Source organism: Eupeodes corollae, chromosome 3, assembly GCF_945859685.1.
Source record: "Eupeodes corollae chromosome 3, idEupCoro1.1, whole genome shotgun sequence".
Classification (NCBI taxonomy): Eukaryota; Metazoa; Arthropoda; class Insecta; order Diptera; family Syrphidae; genus Eupeodes; species Eupeodes corollae.
Genome location: NC_079149.1, coordinates 42,325,041 through 42,350,390, shown reverse-complemented (window position 1 = coordinate 42,350,390; position 25,350 = coordinate 42,325,041).

Below are 25,350 nucleotides of genomic sequence, written 5' to 3'. Positions count from 1 at the left end.
TAACACGACATAAGAACCAAAATCTAGCGCGAATTCCACACGATTTTCCAGAAAGTCTTGGCTGAAACGGGTTCGAAAGTGAAGAGCTGAACTCACTCACGGAGGTAGGAGGTGGTCGCATCACCTCTTTAAAGAAATCGCGTGCGATGAAAGATACCTGGCTTCTCGGTCACACACCCCAATCTTATGGATGGAGGATCCGAGAGGATTGCCTGAGGGCAAGCAGCCGGAAGGGTCAAGCTCACCATGATGATGGCCACTTTTTGGATTGCGCCCAAACCGATTAGAAGATTAACTAAAATTTTTTAGTGTATTGAATTGTTCTGCTGTGAGAAAAGTTGTTGAGGAAGGACTACGATAGCTGTTGGAGAAAGTAAAAAAGAAGCTAAGTATAGTGTATTCCTTTGTTTCTAAGAATATTGATTTTCTTCTAGTGTTCTCCATTTGTTTCGAATTCGTTCTTCTGACCTTCGCGTCACAAGTCTGTTTTCCCGGTACTACGGGAAGTGTTTAACAGTTTGTTTTTTTTTGTCTTTTGTCGGAAATTTTCTTGAAATGATTTTTCTTGGTTCTGTTTTTTTTTTTTCAATTTGTTTAAGAATTAATAATTTTCATACTTGATATTCTTCTAACATTCTTTTTTACCAAGATTTAACCTTCTGTCAATCTCAAAATCTCTATTTGTAATTTCCTTGTTATAAAAGATCCCGGTTTTTATTAATGGAAATTAATAAAGGGTCTTTCTACCTTTATCTGGATAAAAAATGTTTGTAAACCATATTATGACGAACTATCCATATAGGGCTGGAATTCGACATCTTTCAAAAAGTTAATTAACCAACTGTTTTTTTCTGACATATACAAAAATGGATTGCTTAACTATTGCACAGAGTATACAAATTTTCAAAACCTACCACAAAAATGTTGATTCTGTCACATCCACATATCGTGCTTTAAGAGGTTATTATGGTTTACATAATTGTCCAACTACGAAAGTAATCGGAAAAATTGTGAAGAAATTTGAAAAGACTGGACTGGTTACAATACATTTTCTTGCTTGTACCACTGAAAACATCGTTGCTGTAAGCTAAAGCGTTGCCCAATACTCAAATGTGTCGATTTCACGTCGTTCTCAGGAATAAGGACTGTCTTACGGGTAAGTCGAATGGGTGTTTGAACGATATGCGGTGAATGGCGATTTTTCGAACAATATTTTCTAAGTGAAAATAAAATTGTCGTATTTGGGGTTCTAAGAACCCTCAAGTAATTGAAGAGATACCATTACATTCACAAAAATAGTTACTGTTTGGTGCCCTTTTTGGTCCGGAGGTGTGATTGGACCTTACTTCTTTCAAAACAATAAAGAATAACACCTAGCTCAGGGAAAGCAGAGAGTTTAGTCAAATAAGGAGGGTCTAATTAATAATTGAAAATCAAAACATTTTGTTTGCGTGTAAAACACATTGATTTACATTCGTCTATGTTTACTAAAAGCTTATTTATAAAACACCATTCGCGAAAACTATTTAAATCATCTCGTAGGAGAAAACAGTCGTCAAGTGAGTTAATACGTTTGAAAATTTTAATGTCTTGAGCGAAAATTAAAACAGACGAGTGTTTTATAATAGAAGGGAAGTCGTTAACGTACAAAATAAACAGTAAAGGTCCTAAGTGGCAACTTTGTGGTACACTAGAGTTGGTATACAAATATGATAACCGCTCAATCCTGAAAACTACGATGTATGACCTATTTTATACATAAGTTCGACGAAACCCAACTAACAAATTTATCGTTAAAGCCTTGGGATTTAAGTTTAGAAGTTAATGTTTTAAGGTACAATTTATCAATGGCCTTACTGAAGTCTGTTAAACGAATTTAAACAAAAAGAACTGAAATGAAAGAGGTTAGGATAACTGTCGAGTGTCGACTTTATTGAACAAAACTATGTTGACTGTCACAAATTATAGACTTACAATAAAACGATATGACTTTACAAATAATGGACTAAATTAATTAAAGTATGACGGACAGTTTTGCAAAGGGACGATCAGTTTTTATTTAATTTTTACTACCCGGTTTTATGTACGAACTCTTTCAAATTTCAGGAAAAACTGAAGTTTTAGCGATTCATTAAAAAGAATATGAAGATATCAATTCGGAACGTTATGGTCACATGATAAAGGACTTTTTTTGCCTGCTCTTGAAGAATACGACTTGGAGAATATGTGGTTTTAATAAGGCCACACAACTCTAGGTAATATGTCTTTATTGGAAGAGACATTTCCTGGACGTATTTCTCGTGTTGGCGATATTAACTGGTCACCATAATTATCCGATTTGATACCGATGGATTCTTTGTATGGGGCTACGCGAAAGGCCGTGTTTATGCAAATAAACCTTCAACTCTTAAGCACTTAAAAAACAAAATTCGTCGAGTTATGGCTGAGGTGCCTAGTATGTTTTGAAAATGTGGTCGGAAATTACCTCAAAAACGGTGCTTGCAACAATTCACGTGGTGGTCATTTAAATGATGTAGTATTTCACACATAATGTCAACGTTGAAACTGTATAATAAAAAAGAAATATTATGGAAAAAAATATTGCATAGGTGTTTTATTTGCGTTTGCTTTTTAATTTAAGAATTACAAAAAAGATTCGCTGAATCAAAAAAACGAAATTGCAGATCAAACATTTTAAGAAGAAGAAAATTATTATATTCAAAATAAATATTCATGTCACTTGCTTAAATGGTTATAGAAAAATGTTGGCATTATTTTTTATTTGTATTAAAAATATAAAAACCTGTCAAAAATACCGGCTCAATTGTTTTAAGAATAAACCAAGGTACTGGCTTCAACGTTATTTTATATACATGGTAATATAAATAAAATGCACGACGGGATCGCATGAACTAGCTCCTCCTAGCAACTCGGTCCCTAGCTAGCTGTCTCCAGTTTCGCACACCAAGTTGGTTGAGGTCCTTTCCCACCTGGGTGCGCCACCTGAGTCGCGGTCTTTCTCTACTGCGCTCCCTAGGGATTGGATTCGAAAACCTTCCGGGCCCTAGCGTTGATGTCCATTCGCTCTACATGACCTAGCCATCTAAGCCGTTGGACTTTAATTCTGCTAACTAGGTCAGTTTCACTGTACAGCCCGTACAGTTCGTATATCTTCTCTTACATTCTCCATCTATGCGTACGGGACCAAAAATCACCCGAAGAATTTTTCTCTCGAAGCATCCTAAGACGCTCTCATCTTTCTTTGACGGGTCCAGGCTTCAGCGCCATAAATGAGAACCGGGATAATGAGGGTCTTATAGGTCTAAGTCCAAAGAAGCAGCGATTTGCAAAAGTTATTCTTCGTTTGATTTCAGCGCTGACAAAGTTTTTTACTACCTCAAAGTTATAGCTGTCCATGGTGACGTTTTGTCCAAGACATCGTTGTTTATTGTCCTTTTTTGATGACAGCATATACTTGGTCTTTCCTTCATTGACCATTAAACCCATATTCTTCGCTTTCGTCGCAATACTCAGAAACGCTCCACTGACATCACGCTTTGATCTACCAATTATTTCAATATCATGTGCGTATCTGAGTAATTGGATGGACCTTTGTTCGAGCAATTTAGAGGATTTCCTTTCTTATGTATCGGGCATACTATGCCGATACAACTCATCGGGCATGCTTTCTCCCGAAGTTAGTGCATGCTCCCTACCAAGTCATCGCCTGCTGCTTTGAATAGTTCGGAAGCGATGCCGTCAGCTCCAGCAGCTTTGTTTGACTTAAGTTTAGATATAGCTATCTTCACTTCGCCAAGGTCGGGTAGCCGGAATTGTTGATCTGCGTCGCCGAGGTTAAGTGGTTCTATCTCCCTTACAGCGGAATTCGGATCGCCACCGCCGTTATATAATTTGGAGATGTGATCTTTCCATATTCTCAGCATCGACTGCGGTTCTACTACGATGTTCCCCTTCTCGTCTTTCGGCTCTCATACGGAACTAATTTTAACAAATAAAGTGTCAAAACATTGACAATTTTCCGTATACTATTTTGATTGTATTTTATTGAATATTAATTTATAATTCAAACTTAACTGTTTATTATAATAAAAATATAAATACTCGAAAAATATTATGTTAAGGGAAAAGGTTTGTGTATTTGAATGAACTTATCGAATACACACCATTTTTTGTCGGTAAGCTAGCTTCCATGCATTTCCTTTGCATATACAAAGGAACGATTCATCCCAACACACAACTCATTCTAGGACAACTCATCCCGCAAATGAAAAATATTTGTTAGCATACTTAACGAAAACAATTGTTTGTGTCTTCAACTAATTCGTTGAAAGCCTTTTCCTTTGGATAGCTTTATTTTAATTACATATAAGAAGAAAAGGGATGGAAGAAAATTATCTGAAGATAAGAAAGAGGCAGAATATGTATGTTTAAATTGTAAAGCGATCGCCTATTGGTTGTGTAGTTGAGTAGGTGTCTAAAACGAATAAGGAATAGTTCATTGGCGTGCTAAGCCATGTTTATGATGATAATGAAGAAATGTTATTAGTATGTAGAAGGTTCTTACTACAATCCAATCACATTCCCTCTTTTCTACAAGTTTTAAGCGCAAACATGTATTTATTAGGTTCAGTTTATTTTTTTTCGTTAAAGTTTAAAAAAAAGCATGCGAACAGGTACGAAAAATTGCTATTCATGTGTTGTTTACAGTCAGGCTCTTGTGCGTTTTAGATTTTAGTTATGAAGGGACACGTAAGCAGTAGTTGTAGAGATTGTACGTAAAGAATAATATTTTAAAATCCTATGCACATTGGTACCAAGATAATACTTCTTGATAGACACCAAGATAATACTTCTTGATAGATTTGTTGTTAGGCAACTGAAATGGAGAATTGATACTCCTTCATATCCGTCATAATGTGCTTTGATTGGACTTGATTCTTTACAAAAAAGGCGTTCTGTTCAATGTGTACTGTTTGTCCATGATGTATTTTCATACCGCATCAAATGCCCACAAATCATTTATAATTTTGAAATCTATATTCCGGAAAGAAGATTGCGTCTTCGTCATTTCTTTAACAATCCTAAACATAGATGTAATTATGGTTGCAACGAAGCATTTTCTAGATGCATAACATTTTTCAACACTATATGTAATGAACTTGATCTTTCTACAAACAGATGTGAATTTAAAATCCAATTGCAAAGCATATTATAAATAAGCTTTAAGTATTTAATTATATTTTTATATCAAAATTGTCAGTAATCTGTAAGATTTATATCCGTAGATGAATAAATAAATAAATAAATAAAAAAAAATAGATTGTTATTTAGTTTTTTCCGTTTTTTGACCAAAAAAGTTTTATGGAAGCTACTGTTAGTTTTGATCTTAAACTCAATCGACCCAATGGTTTTTGCTGTAGAAGCATGGACAGACAGACAGGACAGACAGGACGGAATCGTGGGACCCACTTTTTTCGACTTCTCTATCATCGTAATATCATGTTTTACGAATGCAAAATGTTCCAATATAGTTCCTATTTGCTTCAAGTAAAATGCTTAATGTGTCTGAACGTCCCGAATTTGTCACCAAACTGCAGTTTCAACTTCAAGTATTGTAAGAACAATTTTTAGAGTTTGTTATGTGAAAAAAATATCAGTTACAAGTTTTTAAAGGAACTCAGACGCTAATTTTAATTCTAATAAACTGTTTTTGATTATTCAATTTTTGTGTGAATGACATACAGTTGTGTTCATAAGAATAGCAGTGGTCTCCCAATAAAGCAAAAAGACCTTCAATATCAACGTTATTAAATATTTCATTAAACTTGTAATAACAAACTAAAATATTTTATTGATAATAACAGAAAATAAGTATTATCGATTTTTACCGTTAGTTTCGTCACAGTAAAAACGGTTTTTTAAATATATGGCTGTTCATAAAATTAGCAGTGCACGACAAAGTACTGGATTTATTACCTAAGAAGTAAGAAAAACTGTAATAAGTTATATAAAAGTATACAAATAATGTTACCTTACAATTAGTACTTTGTTGAATAACAATTGTTTTTTATGACTGCTTCGCATCTACGTGGCATCGAGTCCACTAAAACCTGACACGTCTCGATTCGTATTGCGTTCTACGAATCACGCACTGATTCCCACAATTCTTTCGAATTCTTGGGTTTTATTTATGAACTGCGTTCTTAACAACCCCCCACAAATTTTCGAAAGGGGTAAGGTCGGGGGATTGAGCGGGCCACTCCATAACGGATAATTTCTTCTGCGCAAAACCATGATTTGCATTTTTGACGTATGATTTGGGTCATAGTCTTGTCGGTATACCCAAACCAACGGCATTTCCTCTTCAGCATAGGGTAACATACCCTCCTCGATAATTTTCACACACTCGGTTGCATCAATTATACCCCCGAGATACGATAAATATACGTAGTATAAGAAATAAACCCATATCATAATTTTTCCTTAACCATGCTTCTCTGTTTTTATAGTGTACCGTGAATCGTTTGCTGCATTGTGGGGTCTTCTCACATATTCTCGACGACCCTTGGAACCAAAAAGGACGACTTTGCTTTCATCACTCTATTTTTCATTACCCCATTTTCTATGAACTTTCGCAAACTCCATTCTCTTTGCCTCATGCCTTTTCATCAAGAATGGTACCTTGCGTAGACTTCGGGCTGGTAACTTCGCTTCAAAAGACGTCTTCGTATTGTGACAGCGCTAACAGACAGTTGAAGTCCATTTCTTATTTTCCAAGAGCCTATGGTAGGGATCTGTTTTGCTAGCTGGACAAGTTTATGTCAGTACTTTTAGTAGTCATCCTTTTTGAGCCTCGCGTTTTCGGTTTATTTTAAATAGTGAAATATTTACTTATCGAAAAATAACATAAATTGAATTTTTAAGACTTTTTACTTATAAAATCAAGAGCACTGCTATTTTATTATTTAAGTAGTAGTATAACTTCAAGCTAAAAGTCTCTAAAATGAAAACGAAAGACCGGTAGATGCAAGTAACATGTTAATTTTTTTGTAAGAATTTAAATAATTGACAATCTAATAAAATGTGACCAGCAATTTTATTTTTATGAACACAACTGTACATACGTCAAACAAAATTATACCAAATAATTGGTCAATTGATAAACCATCAAAGCTTAAAATGTGTAAGTAGGTTAATTTTCCTCATTTTCTTACACTTTCATCAGTTTCATATTTGATTGTTATTTATGGGACAACCTCTATTCACAATATTTTACATTGATTTTCTTTATACTAACCTTATTAAAAATAAAACTTTCTCATATTAATTTCTTTTAAAACTAAAAATCAAACCAGAATTTTGAATTTTAATTAATAATAATTCAAGAAGAAAAAAGCACAAATTAATTATCATAACGTCAATTTCAATACTCAAGCATATTACATTTATTTATAAAACTGATTGATATTTTCCAATGTCATAAAACAACCAACCAACCAACTAACAACTTGTTTTACACACAAATCTCCACCATATTGCTTTTATAATTAATGTGAGAACTAATTAGATAAACATTCATCTCAACACTCTATTAAAAAAAATAGAAACCGAACTTGAAAACAGTCTTTTAAATCGTCTATTTTATTGATGCAGGATTTTCAACTCTGCAATGTCAAACCAACAACCGCTAATCAATAAATATCAACGTCTAACGATAATCGTTTTCTAATCTCCTAGTCCATATCATAATGTAGCAATACAAGTCTATATCTTTCTTTTAAAACAGCTAATAAAAAAGATACAAGCTTCAGAAGACAAAGCAGGATGTTGTTTTACGCATTAATTTAAATTCATTGCGAACGTAACGTTAAGAACAATACGATGCGTGTGTTGTTGACGTTTCAGCGATTGTCGTCTGTCCGACCGACCGAACATGACAGCAAACATCATCATTCGAAATCAACTTGAAAAGAATAAATTTGATCAGTCGGCGGACTTATCGGTGTGTGTCTTATCGATATCTTTATAATTCTTTATTTATCCAACAAGAAATTTGAAGACATTGCGACAATGGCTCGACTCCTTAAGTAGCAATTTATAGTCGCGTCGATGTTTTCATCAGTGTTTCATTCAATTCGAATTCAAGCTTCTTCGATAGTGTAATTAATTGGGTATATTCCGAAATCGCTTTATGTCCGGGAACCACCAATATTTATAACCACAGAACCGATCTTAGCGGGAATTATTGTCAAATGCTGCCGCCACCTCATTAAATGTTATATACGATATGTTCCATATGACATTTTACCTGATCCAGTATTTAGGTTACACACATGTTGAAAACAAGCGGGATTGTGATGATGGTGTGGGGCGCAGCATGGCGCGGATCATTGGCATCGTCTTCAGCATAAAGTTGTTAATTTGGTTTTGAAATCAAATGTGATTTGAAACGCCTCGACTTTGGTTGAACATGGCTGGGCCGCCGGTCCCTATATCAAAATCCCGATTATCGAACGCGACCCCGACCCTGACCGAGTCCAATGACGATTATACTCAAAATGATGATGAGGTGTTTGTTAGATGTCTTGCCGCCGTTAGTTAGCCACCACAAATTTTTACGACAGAACGTAACATAAATCCTAATTAATTCAAAGATGTGCTAATTTGGTTGATATTCAGATATATTAAATTAATTTAGGTTTTATCTTTTTATTATGCATGCATAATAATTTTTTCCTTCTTCATAAATATATACCATATAGGATAGGTACCTGAGTCCATTGAGAAACTAAAGCGGCAAACGTTTGAATTTTTGTTGGGGGTGCTCCGACGAGCGACGATGAGCGACGTTATGGATAATCATATGGTCTGATCGGATAGCGTCTATAGTCAAGCCACACACCATTTCGGGGAATTATTTATGAGCAATTATTTGTGTGTTTCTTTTAAATTCTGATTTAAAAAAATGGAACACCATTCCCATCACAAGTTGCATTTGATTTTTGAGTTTGTGGTCAAACTTGTTGGGATTAACGATTTTAAGTTATAAATATGCAACAATAATGTTTTTATTATGGTTGAAAGGATTTAAAGGAGGACAACAGAGAAATAACATGTTTTTTTCTGAATGGTGGTTGGCTTAAGAGAGCTTGTAATTTTTTTATAATTTTAAATGTTGTTTGAGGAAACAGTTATAACTTTTGGGGAATGAAACATGTCTGATGATATCACAGGGTCGTTATGTGTACAAATTAGTTTTGGCCTAAATTCTGATAAATTTATTTTCGAAAATCTGTTACATATTTGTTTTTAAGTAAACAAAGACTACATTTTTAAAATAGCCATTTGCCCAATATCGTCGTTAAAGAAGGTTTTTTTTAAACAATTGTACATGATTTTCTAACAAAAGGTTTTATTAGATAAAGCCACCTTTTTAAGCAGCTGTCACTTTTTAAACTGTCATCATTTCACATTTATAGAGTAAAACTACTACTTTGCTAAAAATGGATAGATATGAGCTTCAAAAACACATTACAGATATTGAAATGGTGTAGATTTTGCATTCACAGTTTGCAAAACTAAAATACCGAAAAACATTAATGGTTGACCAATTTTAGCAGTTGGGAGTGTTGAATGATGTGTGCATTGCTGTATAGTCCGTTGTGATAAAGAAAAAACAAGGTTTTTCGATTCCTCGTCGATCTTCCCGATTCCACAAACAATATTGCACTGCATATTTTGCAGAAAAACTTGGGCTTTAAGGTTCAGTTTATGGAAAACAAATATTTCAATTAGACATACCTATAAGTTAGAAATGATGTTCAAATGGTATACATGTGCATTCAAGAGGACACAAGCGTCCACAGGTTTTTCTCAAAGCCTACCTCTGTCTATCAACTCCTACTCTCACCTCCACGTGGTGAATATCGGGTGCCTAGTACCTCAACTCGGGTTCTAACCCCAGTGGAAAGTTGTTGGGTTCAGCAATCGAGAAAGGGGGAGAGGTGTTTCTACTTAGGCACCTCTCCTTATCCAGACGGCAGCGGATGAATTCTCGAGATGGAATCAACGGTGGCGTATACAGTTCCAGTAGGTTGAACTACTTAGTGAACACCTTATAGGGCTTCTTTGACATATTCGGAGCCCAGGAGTGGTTTATCAGGCTCAACGTCTTTGGAGTTATACTAAGAATCTGGCCCTCCAGGGTGGAACATTAGGTCCCTTAACAGACCACGTGCAGCCGAACAACTAGCGGAAGCCCTAAACTGCTGCAAGGCAGATATAACCGCCATCCAAGAAGTGCGATGGGATGGACCGGGCAAAAGCAAATTAAAAGACTGCGATATACTATCGAGAAACTGCTACTGAGAACAAAGACAGAGTCTATTTGTTTGTGGATTTGTTGTTGGAACTAGACTCATTCTAAAAGTCTTGAGTTTCAACAGTGTGAGCGAGCGCATCACGATAATCCTCATCAATGCTAAAATTCGACAACATAAGCCTAATATGCGCGCATGCCCCAACAGAGGAGAAAGATAAGGACACCAAAGACATATTCGTCAAGCTCTTGGACACGACTTATGAGCAGTAGCTTGGCGTTGACATTAAAATTATCTTAGGAGATTTTAATCCCAACCTAGGAAGAGAATCTTTGGTGGCATTTTTGACACCAACTCCGACAACGGATTCAGGCTGATCGATTTCGATGCGGGGGAGAAGTTCTGGTAGCTAGTACGCAGTTTACACATCTCACAAGTGGAGATGGAAATCTCCTCCTATGAAGTGCTAGGTTTTACACGGCCACTACAGCGAAACCCCTGGTTTGACGACGAATGCCGGCAAGCGCACGCAGCGAAACAGCAGGCACACAAAACGGCGCTACACAGGAGGACCAGAGCTGCTCACAAGTTCTACGAGCAGAAGAGGAGAAAGGTACACCTGCTTTTTAGATGGAAAAAGAGAGAGCATGTGAAACGCGAGGAGATAGAGGGATGTCACAACAGGAATGAGGTTCGTAAATTTTACCAAAAGGTAAAAAAAACCTCCCAAGGGTACAGGACACGAACCGAAGCCTGTAAGGAAGGTCTGGGGAACATCATAGTGGAACCGCAGTCTATGTTGAAAATATTTAATGACCACTTCTATAAATTATATAACGGCGATGACGAATCGAATTCCACTGTAAGGTAGATAGAATTACTCTATCTAGGTGAAGCAAATAAACAATTCCTTCCAACCGAACTCGACAAAGTGAAGACAGCTATATCTAAACTGAAGTCAAACAAAGTTGCTGGAGCTGACGGCATCGCTTCCGAACTATTCAAAGCAGCAGGCGATGAAAGCATGTCCGACGAGTAGAATCTCAGCATAGTCTTGCGTATAAGATCTTCTCTGCCGTATTATGTGAACGTTTGAAGCCATTCGTCAACAACCTGATTGGTCCTTATCAGTGTGGCTTCAGACCAGGAAAATCCACTATCGACCAAATACTCACACTACGGCAGATCTTGGAAAAACCCAGGAGCTTCAAATCGATACCCACCATCTCTTTATCGATCTTAACGCCGCATAGGACAGTATCCATAGGGAAGAGCTCTACAGAGCAATGTCTAGTTTTGGCATCCCTGTCAAACTGTCAAACGATGGAGAATGCACGCTGCTCTATCAAGGTCGGAAAAGATCTAACCGATGCATTTCATGTCAAAAAAGGTTTGAGACATGCACTGTCATGCGACTTCTTCAACATCAACATGGAAAGAATTGTGCAGAACTCAACCGTCAACACTAGAGGCACAATCTTCCAAAATTCCATCCAATTACTCGGATACGCAGATGATATGGACATAAATGGGAGATCAAAGCATGATGTCAGTGGAGCGTTTTCGAGCATTGCGATGGAAGCGAAGAAGATGCGTTTAGTGGTCAATGAGGGCAAGACCATGTATATGCTGTCATCAAAAAAGGACACTGAACGATAACGTCTTGAACAAAACGTCACCATGGACAGCTATAAATTTGAGGTAGTTAAGAACTTTGTCTACCTAAGCACCGCTATTAACCCAGACAACGACACCAGCGCTGAAATCAAACGAAGAATAACTCTTGCAAATCGCTGCTTCTTTGGACTTAGAAGGCGATTGAGAAGTAAAGTCCTCTCTCGAGCATCTTAAATCATCATCTATGAGACACTCATCATCTCTGTTCTCATTTATGGCACTGTAACCTGGACCCTGTCAAAGAAAGATGAGAGCGTCTTAGGATGCTTCGAGAGAAAAATTCTTCGGGTGATTTTTGGTCCCATATGCATAGATGGAGAACGGAGGAGAAGATAAAACGACGAACTGTACGGGCTGTACACTGAAACTGACCTAGTTAAAAGAATTAAAGTACAACGGCTTATATGGCAAGGTCATGTAGAACGAATGGACATCAACGCTCCAGCCCACAAGGACGGCGCAGTAGAGAAAAACCGCGACCCAGGTGGTGCACACAGGTCACAGGTGGGTAAAGACCTCAACCAACTTGGCGTGTGAAACTGGAGACAGCTAGCTAGGGACCGAGTTGGCTGGAGACGCATGTTGGTTGAGACCCAGGTCCACTCGGATTGTAGCGCCACCTTAACCCTAGAAAGATAATCTACGTCTGCGGGACGTATGGCGCGGGGAAAAATTGTTATATCTGTTGAATTATAAGCCGTATTACATAAGTTTTTTATATTTGCTCAGGACTATGTCAGAGCTTGCATGGTGCATCTTAAAATTCACGCTGAAGATGCATTAGGGCCAGTAATGACTATGTTATACGTCTGGGAGACGTATGATTATCTTTTATGAAACTTTTGTGCACTGAACAAAAGTATATGGGGAAAAAACTTTTTTTCTCAAAAATTACTAAAACTATTTTTTATAGCTAGCTTACGCCTCAATGAACTAATTTACCAAATATTAAGACTCAAAGTCAACTCAAAGGTTTCTTTAAAAAATAAAGAATTTTGTTCGTTCTGTTTTCAAAGGTGGTTCAGATTTTGTATTAATTTTGCTCAAATTTTACTTCTTTTGTACTTAATTATTGATTCATTTTACTTAAAATAACCCAAATAAAATGAATTAAAATACAAAATAATGATGAAAAATCAATTGTCATCTTTAAACGCGCTTAATAAGTGCCATACGTCTCTAAGACGTATGATTATCTTTCACGCACTAAAAAATATGATTATCTTTCTAGGGTTAAGCAAGTAAGTAAGTCTTGACATCATGGCCCTCATCCAGCCGATGATTGCCTATGGGTATCCAGTATGATTCAACGTTTCCCTATCTCAAATGGAAAAGATTCAGGTGTTTGAGAAGCAATATCTTCAACATTGCCTTAGATTACACAGAACACCAGAGTCGGAGTACAAACATAACTATTCCAAACAGGTTCTATACAACAGAGCCAACATAAACACAATAGATAACTTTTAGCTGAAGCTTGATCGGAGGAAAGTTGCAAGAGCAATGTCTTTCGGCTAACAGCTTAACTTTTGGGGCTTATTACCCCAATAACCAAATGCCAATGCAAAAATGCGCGTTCAAGCGGTTTTATCCCGCCCAATAGAGAGTCCGTTCCGCTAATCTTATAAATCCGCCGTAAAACTGTAGATAAGCGACTTCTTTACAGTTGAGGCGTCCTCACACTGGACGGAGCCAAGCGCCTCCGATAGTGAAAACGTTACTCATTACGTTGCATGAGGCGTAGTGTCTTCTCCGACTTTTATAGATTTAAGTTAAGGACAGTCAGGATGGCATCAATAAAAAATCTTACTCTGGTTTTTAAGTAATGTAACATATTTGATTTGGGTTATTTTTAAGTAGTATAATTGGTTTGGGTAGTTTTTTTTTTGTTTAAAGTTTCAAATAAGATAGATAATAATCAAGGATCTCCTCAGAATTTCGGTTCTCAAAAAAAAAAAAAAAAAACAGCAGTCGTGCCCTGGTTTCACCCTCGTTGATAAATCTTTTAAAGTAAAAAATTTACGACCTTTTGTAAAATAGTTTAATTCGTAGAATTTTGCAAAAGATAAACAACTAAAGTACAGGATGATTCGTTTTGATCTGAGAAATCGAGCAAAACTACATTAAATGTCCAAATGTTTATTTTTATTTCGGGAAAGCGATCTTCCGAAAAGTGATTTCAAAGAAAAGATTGAAAATTTCAAAACTAACTTATTTAGTATTTTTTTTAAATATTCTTTGGTTTGCAACCTACAAAATAAGTGGCTGTTTATTAATGTTTTTTGACTTATGGATACATTTTTAGATCAAAAAATCCTTTTTCAAATGAAGCATTAGTCACGCTAAAATTACTTGATGATTAAGCTTACATATCAATCTGAACGCGTATAATTTGACTCTAGTCAAAAGCTCATTTCATTCATACCTATACCTACTTTGCGTGTGCAATTCGTTGAATAACTTTATTTTTACAAATCGATTTAATGATGTTGACTCACACACGACTATAAATAAATAATAAATTTATAATTTATAGACAAAGAGCATTTATATTATGACAACTAACGTTACATATTCAAACACGATTGTGTTGTTGAAGTATGTTTGTTTCGATTTGATATTCTCAAAACCGCCAGAGGTCAAAACATTATACCTACAAATCTACCTTAACGAACGATGAGTCAGTGCATTGCATTACTACCCTACTTTGTGCAAGTCTCCACCATCGTCATCGTCGTCGTCGGTTGTAGCCGCCATTGCCATCGCATCGCATCGTGTTCCGTGTATTAAAATTCTCTTTACAATGCCACATCAAAGAAACTACACAGCTAATTCCATGTTCGTGTAATTGAATATTATCCGTTTGTCTGCATAAAATCCAAACCCTTGTGTCAAAGGATGGGATATACCCCTGAACCCCCTCTCTCTGGCGCTAAAAGTCAAAAGGATCCCATCCTTTACCGGAACACAATAAAACGCCAAGTTGTAGAATTGTGATACTGATGTGGCGGCATCCAGGAAGGAATAAAGTATCACAGCCAGCGTACTGGGATATTATGTTTGCTTGTAACAGTAAAACAGTAAACAGTTAAAACGGCACAAAACCGACAGGTTATAGCCCTAGGTCGGAAACCTAGCTCTCTTTTCTCTATACCAATCTGCCTTCCCTCCCTCTGTGTCTTTCTCTTAAGTTAAATTTCCCGAAAGTGTAAGTAGAGTATTGCAACTTCTATCCAGTTTCGAGAACTGGTGCTGGTGCTGCTGCTTCTGCTAATGTTGCATTTCGGTGACATCAAAGCATTCAGTAGCTTTGTCGGATGCCGACAAACCCAAGTTTGCCCTTTGCTGGCTTTGATGTTCTCGATGGTGTATTGTTTTCCATGTTCTATACAGACCACTTCCCTTCGTCGTCCTAGCACTGGCCCAGAGTCCAAAGCTCCCATCGTGCACCTATGTGTGTATATAAACAAAAACATCAGAAGCTATATCAAATGCACCTCAATGACAGTTGTTTTTGTTGTTGTTGTTATTTTTGTCAAAGAAGAGCCATCTGCCTGCCCCCTTTTTTTCTGTTCTTTTGTGGTTCGAGGCTAGCAGCTAAAGCAGGGCTATAATGACGTGTGCATTCCCCGCATCAAACAATTTGAAATCATAATAGAAACATCAACTCACCTAGATCCACTTTCAAAGTGACACCGCCCTGAGATATGCTATGCATATAGTTAACTGGCACGGCCTGCGCAGGTGGCCGATATACACGATGGGAAACCTGGGCAGGGACTATTGCTGATTGCGGTGCGTGCACTTTCATCGTCTTCGGGATAACTGATATGACCACGTGTATCACTTTCCTGGCAATCAAATCGTCCGGTTACCATGCTAACTTGACTCCTTCTCAAGCGTCAATAGTGTCAGTCAGCCACAAATGAAAAAATGAAACTTTTGATGACGATGGGTATAACTTTGACGCTGCTGATGATGACAGGTTGTGCTTCTTCCATCTATAGGTACTCACGTATATATGGCTTCGTGCATTAATTTTGCACGTACCGTTCATTCCGTCTAAACTCTTTTACTATGAAGCGTTTCCCTTCTGTCATCATATCGTCTTGGGTATTAATTGTGCATTCAACTGATTACAAAGGAAATATGCATTAAAAGCTAAAAAGCCGCTTTGACCAAGTGGAGGACATAATATTATTCCCTAGGTAAGGTACATACATACATAAAAAGAACTGTATATCGAATTCATAATGAAAAAACAACTCATTGGATTTCGACTTCGATTCCGACAGAAATATGTAGAACAGTCTTGATGAATATGGGAAAAATACTCGTGGGTATACTCGAACTCTTTTACTTGTGTTGGATTTCTCAGGCAATTTACGATGACTAATTGGGAAATGTTTTCACCGCTGCTTTCTGTTTGCTCCTTTTTTTGTTGTGTTTTTGGGTGGAGGTGGGAAAAACCCCAACACAGCACGAAGCATGAAGCCAGCGCAGCTCCCCAACACAGTCTGACAAAAAATAGAAAACGTATTGGCAAAAGAGTCTGGCGTACAGTGGCCAACGCAGAGATTCAAAATAGACTTAGTGTCACCACAAATTTCGAAATCAAGAAACGGTAGCCCGTGGCAGGAGTATACATACATACTTTATTGAATGATACAGCAATAAATTTAAAATAAAATTTATAGGAATGAGTAAGATAACATAAATATATACTTTCACACAGGCTAACATTCACTCGTATATTTAATTGAGATTTGATTAGATGAGATACGTTTGTGTTCACTGAAACGGAAATGTTTTTAAAATTATTTATAGTATTTTTTTGTGATAAGTCGTCACTTACTCCCAGGTCCACTCAACTTGTTCACTGATATGTTGAATCAAGCAACTCGGACTAACACAAATAAATATGAATCTATGAATCTTAATATTTTCTCGGACTTCATTTATAAGGAAACTGATATTAAAATGAGGAGTTTTGGTCACAATCTTAAAGTGAAATTACTAAGCTTAAAAGTGAATTTACTTTTCCTACATTTATGGCGTAATTTTCCAATTTTTCAAATTTTCACTGGAAGAAAAACAAAGGTTGTTTTAACGTCAAATTTAGAGTAACTTTATTTAAGCTTAGGCCTAAGATTATGTATAGGTTGAAAAAGATAAATTCATTCAGTTTTCTAATCCTTTCAATCACAGTAAATTATATGAAGAATACAGACAATTAATCGTTTGACACATGTTAGTCGTACAAAATTCCAGTATTGTTTCAAACAACCATTTTAAGCTTCCTATATTAAGTTATTTGTCGATTTGTCGAATTAAAAATTTTGACATTTCTCGACGTTTCAAGGTCCCTAGAGTCAAAATAAAAGATTTTTAGACAGATGGCTGTGCTTGCGTTTGTACGGATGTTTGTACGTATGAACGTTACGTCCGTACGTTAGCGATATCTTTTCGTCGTCCATAGCTCAAGAACCAGTAAAGATATCGACTTCAAATAAATTTTGTTATACAGATAAAATGCAGAAAGATGCAGAAAGGGCTCTCAAGAAAATTGAGTGGATGGTTTTTTTACCATAGCAGTTTAAAAAAAAGATAACAATTTTGAACACCTTAAATATGTCACGAACCAATTACGCTAGAGACTTGAATTAAATTTTATATTATATATTGTAACGTGATACAAACCAATATATTTTTGGAAAAAAAATCACATTAAGTTGGTAAAAATTGAATTTCGACTAAAATATCTTTTCAAAAGTTCGAGATATTAGCTTTAACTATTTTTGTATTTTAAAAAGTATTGTTGTCAACATTCAGTAAGATTTTGAGAAAAATCGAATTGACAGTTTTTTCTACAAAAAATTAAAAATCTAAAAAAAAACAATATTAAAACTTTCGACTCAAATAGCTTTTCAAAAATTAAAAATATTGTCTTCAAACCTTTTTTATTTCACAGAAAATACTGTTTTCGATATTCAGTAGTTTTTTTGTACAAAAAATCCGCGGTCTTTCTCTACTGCGCTGTCATGTGGGTGTTGATTCGAAGAATTTCCGGGCCGGAGCATTGGTTTCCATGCGCTCTACGTGACCCAGCCATCTTAGCCCGTACAGCTCGTCGTTCCATCTTCTCCCCTACTCTCCTTCGATGCATACGGGACCGTAGATCACACGAAGAACTTTTCTCTCGAACCGACCCAAGGGGCTTTCATCCACTTTTGTCATAGTCCATGCTTCTGCACCGTATAGTAGAACAAGGATGATAAGGGTGTTATATAAACACACTTTGGTCCCTCGAGTTAGAACTTTACCACTCAATTGCTTTCTTAGCCCAAAGAAACAGCGATGTTAAAAAATCACATGACAGCGCATCACCTTGTCTAAAACCATTTTTGACATCGAAAGGTTCTGTTAAGTTGTTTCCCACCTTTATGGAGCAGTGTAAATTTTCCATGGTCATCCTGCACAAACAAACGAGTTTGGCAGGGATGCCGTAACTAGACATGGCTCTATACAGCTCGTCTCTGTAGATACTGTCATATGCGGCCTTGAAATCCATGAAAAGATGGTGGCTGTCGATCTGGTGTTCTTGGGTTTTTTCCAGGATCTTTCGTAATGTGAATATATGATCGACTGTGGACTTCCCTTGTCTAAAACCACACTGATATGGACCTATCAGGTTGTTGACGATGGGCTTTAGACGTTCACATATTACGGCAGAGAAGATTTTATAGGCGATGTTAAGTAGACTGATTTTTTCAGGATCGGGCAAACAATACTGAGGTTCCATTCATCGAGCATGCTTTCTTCCGACCATATCTTACAGATAAGTTGATAAGTTGGTGCATGCTCCTTACCAATTTATCTCCAGCTGCTTTAAAGAGCTCTGCATTCAAGCCATCCACTCCAGCGGCTTTATTAGACTTCAGCTTAGACATGACGCGCTTTAATTCGTCTAAGTCGGGAGGACGGGATTGTTGGCTTTCGTTGTCTATGTTGATTGGATCATCCTGCCTGACAGCGGAATTCTTTTCGTCGTTGCCGTTATACAGTCTGCAGAACTGGTCCTTCCATATCCTCAGCATTGACTGCGGTTCCACTATGATGTTTCCACTTTCGTCTTTGCAACCTTCGGTTCTAGGTTTATGTTGCCGTGAATTTCGTTTCACCTGTTCTTACAAATTGCGAACTTCATTCCTGCTTTTAAACCACTCAACATCCTCGACCGCACGCTTCTTATGCCCTCTCTTTTTCCTTCTGAGAATTCGGTGTTCCTCTAGCCTCTTCTGCTCATAGAGGTCTTGAGCAGCTCTCGTCCTTTTATGCACCGCCGCTTTGAGTGCCTGTTGTTTGGCTGCAATTGCCTGCCGACATTCCTCATCAAACCAGGGGTTTCTTGTTGGTGGCTGTTTAAAACCCAGCACATCAGAGGCGGCTTCTCTGATTGCATCTTGGCAATGTTGCCACTGGTTTTCGATACATTGTGTTGGTGGCAGAAAACTTCGAGAGAGGTTACTTGTAACTCGGTCGGAAAAGGATTTGGCGATCTCTGGCGATTGTAGCCGTTCGACGTTGTACCTTCTCCCAGCATCTCCCTGTTTTGCCTTGGGTCTGGAAATCCGAAGTGCTACCTTGGCTACAACGAGGTAGTTTTCAGAGTCGATGTTAGTTCCTCGGAAAGTTCGTACATCCATGATGCTGAAAGCGTGTCTGGCGTCGACCCCAATATGGTCAATCTGGTTGATAGATTGATCTGGGGAAGTCCAAGTTCCTTTGTGGATGTTGAGGTGTGGAAAACGCGTACTGGCTACCATGACGTTCCGCCCCGCAGCTAAAACTATGAGCCTGAATCCACCAAAGATGTCTTCCCTTCCTAGCTTGGCATTAAAATCGTCCAGGACTATTTAAATATCGTAGCTAGGACATTGCTCATATGTTTTGTCTAAGAGCTCGAAGAACATATCTGTGGTGTTGTCATCTTTCTCTTCTGTAGGGGCGTGCGCGCATATCAGGCTAATGTTGCCGAATTTAGCCTTGATGCGTATGGTCATGAGGCGTTCATTGATGCACCTATAGCTCAAGACTTCTTGCCTAAGTCTGGCTCCAATGATGAAGCCACATCCAAATAAGCCATGTTGGTTTACGTGGTAGCAGTCACTAACATTTCACTTGCATATCCGAAGTTCGTTGTCCTTAATTCGTTTGCGTACGTTGTCAACAGTAAATCCGTTCGTATCCTAGGCTTGTTGGTACTTCGCAACTATGAGGCTTTTACGTGGCCAGTAAGTCACACCGACGGCACAACCCCAACCTGGAGGGCCAGATCCCCATCCAAGGATGGGGAGCCAGATAAAACCGATCCTTATAGGCCTGGGCTCCGAATAAGCCGAAGAAGCCCTATAAGGTGTTCACTAAGTAGTTCAACCTTACTGGTACTGAAGACACCACCGCTGATTACATCTCGGGAATTCCTCCGCTGCCGTCTGGACAAACAGAGGTGTCTTAATGAAAACACCTCTCCCTACTTCTCTCGTTTGCTGTCCCAAAGAACTTTCCACTGGGGTAGGAACCCAATCTCCAGTTGAGGTACTAGGCATCCGATGTTCACCACTGGGAGGTGAGAGTAGGAGTTGATAGACAGAGGTGGGTTTTTGAGAAAAACCTGTGAACGCTTGTGTCTTCTTGAATGCACATGTCTACCATTTGAACATCCATTTTTGCAAGTAAAAAATACACTTTTACTTCCACAACGCATTGAATCTTTTAAAATAACAGCAATTGGTCTCCAAAATCTGGCATTCAAAACCCTAAGAGTATTTTTCACAATCGGATCAAAACCTTAAAGATGGAATTTGTAAAGTAATATAGCCGGAAATGTTTGCATTGGTCATCAAACATTAAATGAAAAGGATATGGTGCCGCGACCCTAGCTTCAGTGGCCATTTTGGTTGACATCATTTTCAATTGTTATTGGCATACGAGTATCTTTCTCTTTAGATCAATATAAACATCCTTTTCTTTATTCTGAACCAATCCAGTTTGCGAGCATAATCAATGATGGGGGGGGCCTTTAATTTTTATGTCGAATTTCAACGGCTGTTCTAAGTAAGCACTTTTCATGACAATAATAACTATAAGAGGATTGAAATCAACACCTCTGGCATGATAGTCTTATGTCATCAAAAAATTTCCAGTCACAAAATTTAAATTTATTAAGCGATTTTATATATCACCACATCTTGAAAGCCGCCAGATCACGGTAAGATTTTGACAGTACTTCACAAATCATTTGACAATAGTTTTGACGTAAGATATAATTTGAGGATTGGTTTATATTTTTCACACTTGCCGCAGCTGACAGTTTAAGGTTATAATTGTGAAACTTATTATTTTGATGCTAAAAGTGTGGAAGTAAAATATCAGTCGTGTTCAATTGTTTCACGTTTCTATTCTGACAATGTGTAAGGAAGGGCACGGGCCTCAAAGTCACGATTCATGAGAGAAGATCCAAAATTTCGTGTATTATTTATTTAGAATCAGCCTAAATCATTTACATACATAAAATTTATTTTGCAAGCCTTCAATATGTTTACGAACATTATAGGTTATGAACCTACCTATACTCATAAAAATGTATCCTATAAGAAATTATATCAAAAAATTTGTTGTCGCGTTATTTTTTTTCTCATTTTTATTAAAGACCCATTCATGTGAATAACAAGAATTATACGTGAATCAATGAATTAAATTCTCCTCAAAAAGTGCCAGACCGTTAACAATCGATTATCGTGTTCGTGTGCTCGGAATTCTGTGAACATGTATTTTTTGGTCATGGATTGAGGTTTGTTAAAAGCTTATCCCTCCAGGCTATACAAGGGTATATCTATTGTAACAACTCGAAGCTTTATTATTTGAACACAAAAAATATGTATCGTTACGATATACTATGTATGTATGGACATACGAGGTATACGTGTAATGTCCCACAGGAAACCTTTGATCAAGATGGCATGAACTTTATGCATGCATCAACATCAACAAAATGCTTTCAGTGAGTTAAATTGGTTTTTAAACGATACGATTAACGCCAAAGGATATTCTACGGAGTATTATGTACGATACACTCGGTTCGAAGCTTCGAGAGGAAAGCTATGTGCTCTGTGATTTGTTTTTCTTTTTTATTTGTTTTGTCTGTTTTATAGTTGGTTTTATTAATTGACTTTTTTAAGGAGAGAGTGTCCCAGCTTCCAGGTGAAGTTTTTAATAGTTTGATTAAAATGGTAATAGTTTGATGTCCTTAGAAGTATAGTTTTGAAGATAAATACATTTAAGAAAAGAGACAAGTTGAAGAGTTATTAAGGTATCGATGTTGCCAGGATGTGGCGGTCATGCTGTTTTTATGGCGGCACTCGTCTTTATTATAATTACACCTTTCAGATTGGTGGCAGATAATTATATGATGTAAAATATAAATACATTTCTACTTTGGAAAAAAAACATGTTAAGTATCCCGTTTTATAACTTTCCATTTTTTCTATTGCTACGGTTTGATTAATCGAATTCTAACATTTCTAGACGTTTCAAGGTCTTCGGAAGTAAGTCTGTCGATTTCAGAGATATTCTATATGAAAGCACTAAAAAGTGAGTAATCATTTTAATATAAACTGAAAAAAAGTATTTAAAAAACAAGCAAAAAGTTTTCATTTCCAAGGTTATAAAGTTATAAACAATATCAGCCAAATAACAGCACTGCTACATTACATCCTATATTAAATTTTCCGTGAATAAATCGCACATTTGCGGTCCCCACCAACTTCACGCATTCCTTCTTAAAGCTTTTTAATCTATCGTGGAGCTTTAGTTTGGACCTTTTCTTTGAAGAAAAACCGACCAAAGATCTTAAATAACAAAAATGCGGTAACGAATTGTGATCCCCCATTTAAGAAATAACATGGTCAGAATAATTTTTTTGTGAAATTAAGATTGTTTCGTTGTTTGTGTAGCAAGTCGTTAAAAAACGTCAATTTAAAATGATCAAGGACCCAGTCAATTGCTGTTGATTGACAGGGTTGAGTTCAAGTGTTAAATTAACTTTAAAGCCTGAAAACCTACACACGTCTTTATGCAAAATAATATGTAAAATGACGAAGAATCGTTAAAATTCGGGTTTCGTCAATACTGACAGGAAGACGCAAAGATTTTTGATTCACTTGTTCACAAAAGTAAAAATTTTCCAAAAGGTGCTTCGCGACAACCCAAAAGTATTTTAGTTTCACGAACTGTGGTGACTCCAAATGTTTCACCATTTTTGTAGTGAATTTTAGCAATTTCAATGAGTAGCTGAAGCGTGTGTATTTCAATTTTTTGGAAAGTTTGACAATTACTTGTCAAACGTAAAAAGTTTTTTTGAATTATAAAAAAAACCGTTAGTTGGATTTTTTTCTAAAAATATACTGGCTTGGTACCACTTTACAATAAATAATATAAAATGTGATTCAAACCTCTAGCATCATTGGTTCGTGAGATATTTAGGGTTAACCAAAATGTTCACCTTTTTTTTAAACTGCTATGGTAAAATGGTAGACATGTGCATTCAAGAGGACCCATGCGTCCACAGATTTTTCTCAAAACCCACCTCTTTCTATCAACTCCTAGTACCTAGTACCTCAACTGGAGATTGGGTTCCTACCCCAGTGGAAAGTTGTTGGGGGCAGCAAACGAGAGAGGGGGAGAGGTATTTCCACTAAGGCACCTCTCCTTATCCAGACGGCAGCGGAAGAATTCGCGAGATGGAATGAACGGTGGCGTCTACAGTTCCAGTAAGGTTGAACTATTTAGTAAACACCTTATAGGGCTTGTTCGACTTATCCGGAGCCCAGGCCTATAAGGCCTCCGTCTCCCCATCCTTGGAGCTATACTAAGGATTTGGCCCTCCAGGTTGGTGGTTGTGCCGTCGGGGTGACTTCCTGGCCACGTAAAAGCTTTCATAGCTACGAAGCACCAACAAGTTTCGGATACGTACGGATTAACTGTTGACAACCAACGCAAACGAATTAAGGGCAACGAATTTCGGATATGCACGTGGAATGTTAGGTTCCTTAACAGAACAAGTGCGGTCGAAGAATTAGCGGAGGCCCTAGACTGCTATAAAGCAGACATCACCGCCATCCAGGAAATACGATGGAATGGGCCGGGCAAAAAGAGGATGAAAAACTGCGATATTTACTATGGTGACTGCTACCACGAATACCAACAGTGCTTATTTGGATGCGGCTTCGTCATTCGAGCCAGACTTAGGCAACAAGTCTTGAGCTATAGGTGCATCAATGAGCGACTCATGACCATACGCATCAAGGCTAAATTCGGCAACATTAGCCTGATATGCGCGCACGCCCCCACAGAAAAGAAAGAAGACAACACTAAAGATATGTTCTTCGAGCTCTTAGACAAAACATATGAGCAGTGTCCTAACTACGATATTACAATAGTCCTGGACGATTTTAATGCAAAGCTAGGAAGGGAAGACATCTTTGGTGGAAAAATCGGGAAGAACAAAAACACTTCTTACAACGGATTCAGGCTCATAGATTTTGCTGCGGGGCGTAACGTCATGATAGCCAGTACGCGTTTTCCACACCTTAACATCCACAAAGGAACTTGGACTCCTCCAGATCAATCTACGGTCAACCAGATTGACCATATTGCGATCGACGCCGCATATGACAGCATCTACAGGGACGAGTTGTATGCAGCAATGTTTAGTTTTAGCATTCCTGCCAAACTCGTCCGTTTGTGCAGGATGACCATGGAGAATTCACGTTGCTCCATAAAGGTTGGAAACAACTTATCAGAACCTTTCGATGTCAAAAAATTTTTAAGACAAGGTGATTCGCTGTAATGCGATTTTTTTAAGGATCGTGCTTGAACAAATAGTGTAGAGCTTCAATACTAGAGGCACTATCTTTCGAAAGTCTGTCCAATTACTAGCATATGCTGATGACATTGACATAATCGTAAGAACTCAGCGGGGCATGGACTATGACAAAAGCGGATAAAAGCACCTTGGGTCGGTTTGAGAAAAAAGTTCTTCGTGTGATCTACGGTCCCATATGCATTGAAGGGGAGTGGAGGAGAAGATGGAACGACAAGCTGGTAGAGCGCTTAGAAACCAATGTTCCGGCCGGGAAAGTCTTCGAATCCACACCCACAGGACAGCGCAGTAGAGGAACACCAAGGTTCAAGTGGCGCGAACAAGTGGAAGGTGACCTCACCTTAGCGCGAAACTGGAGATATCTATCTAGGGACCGAGCTAGATGAAGAA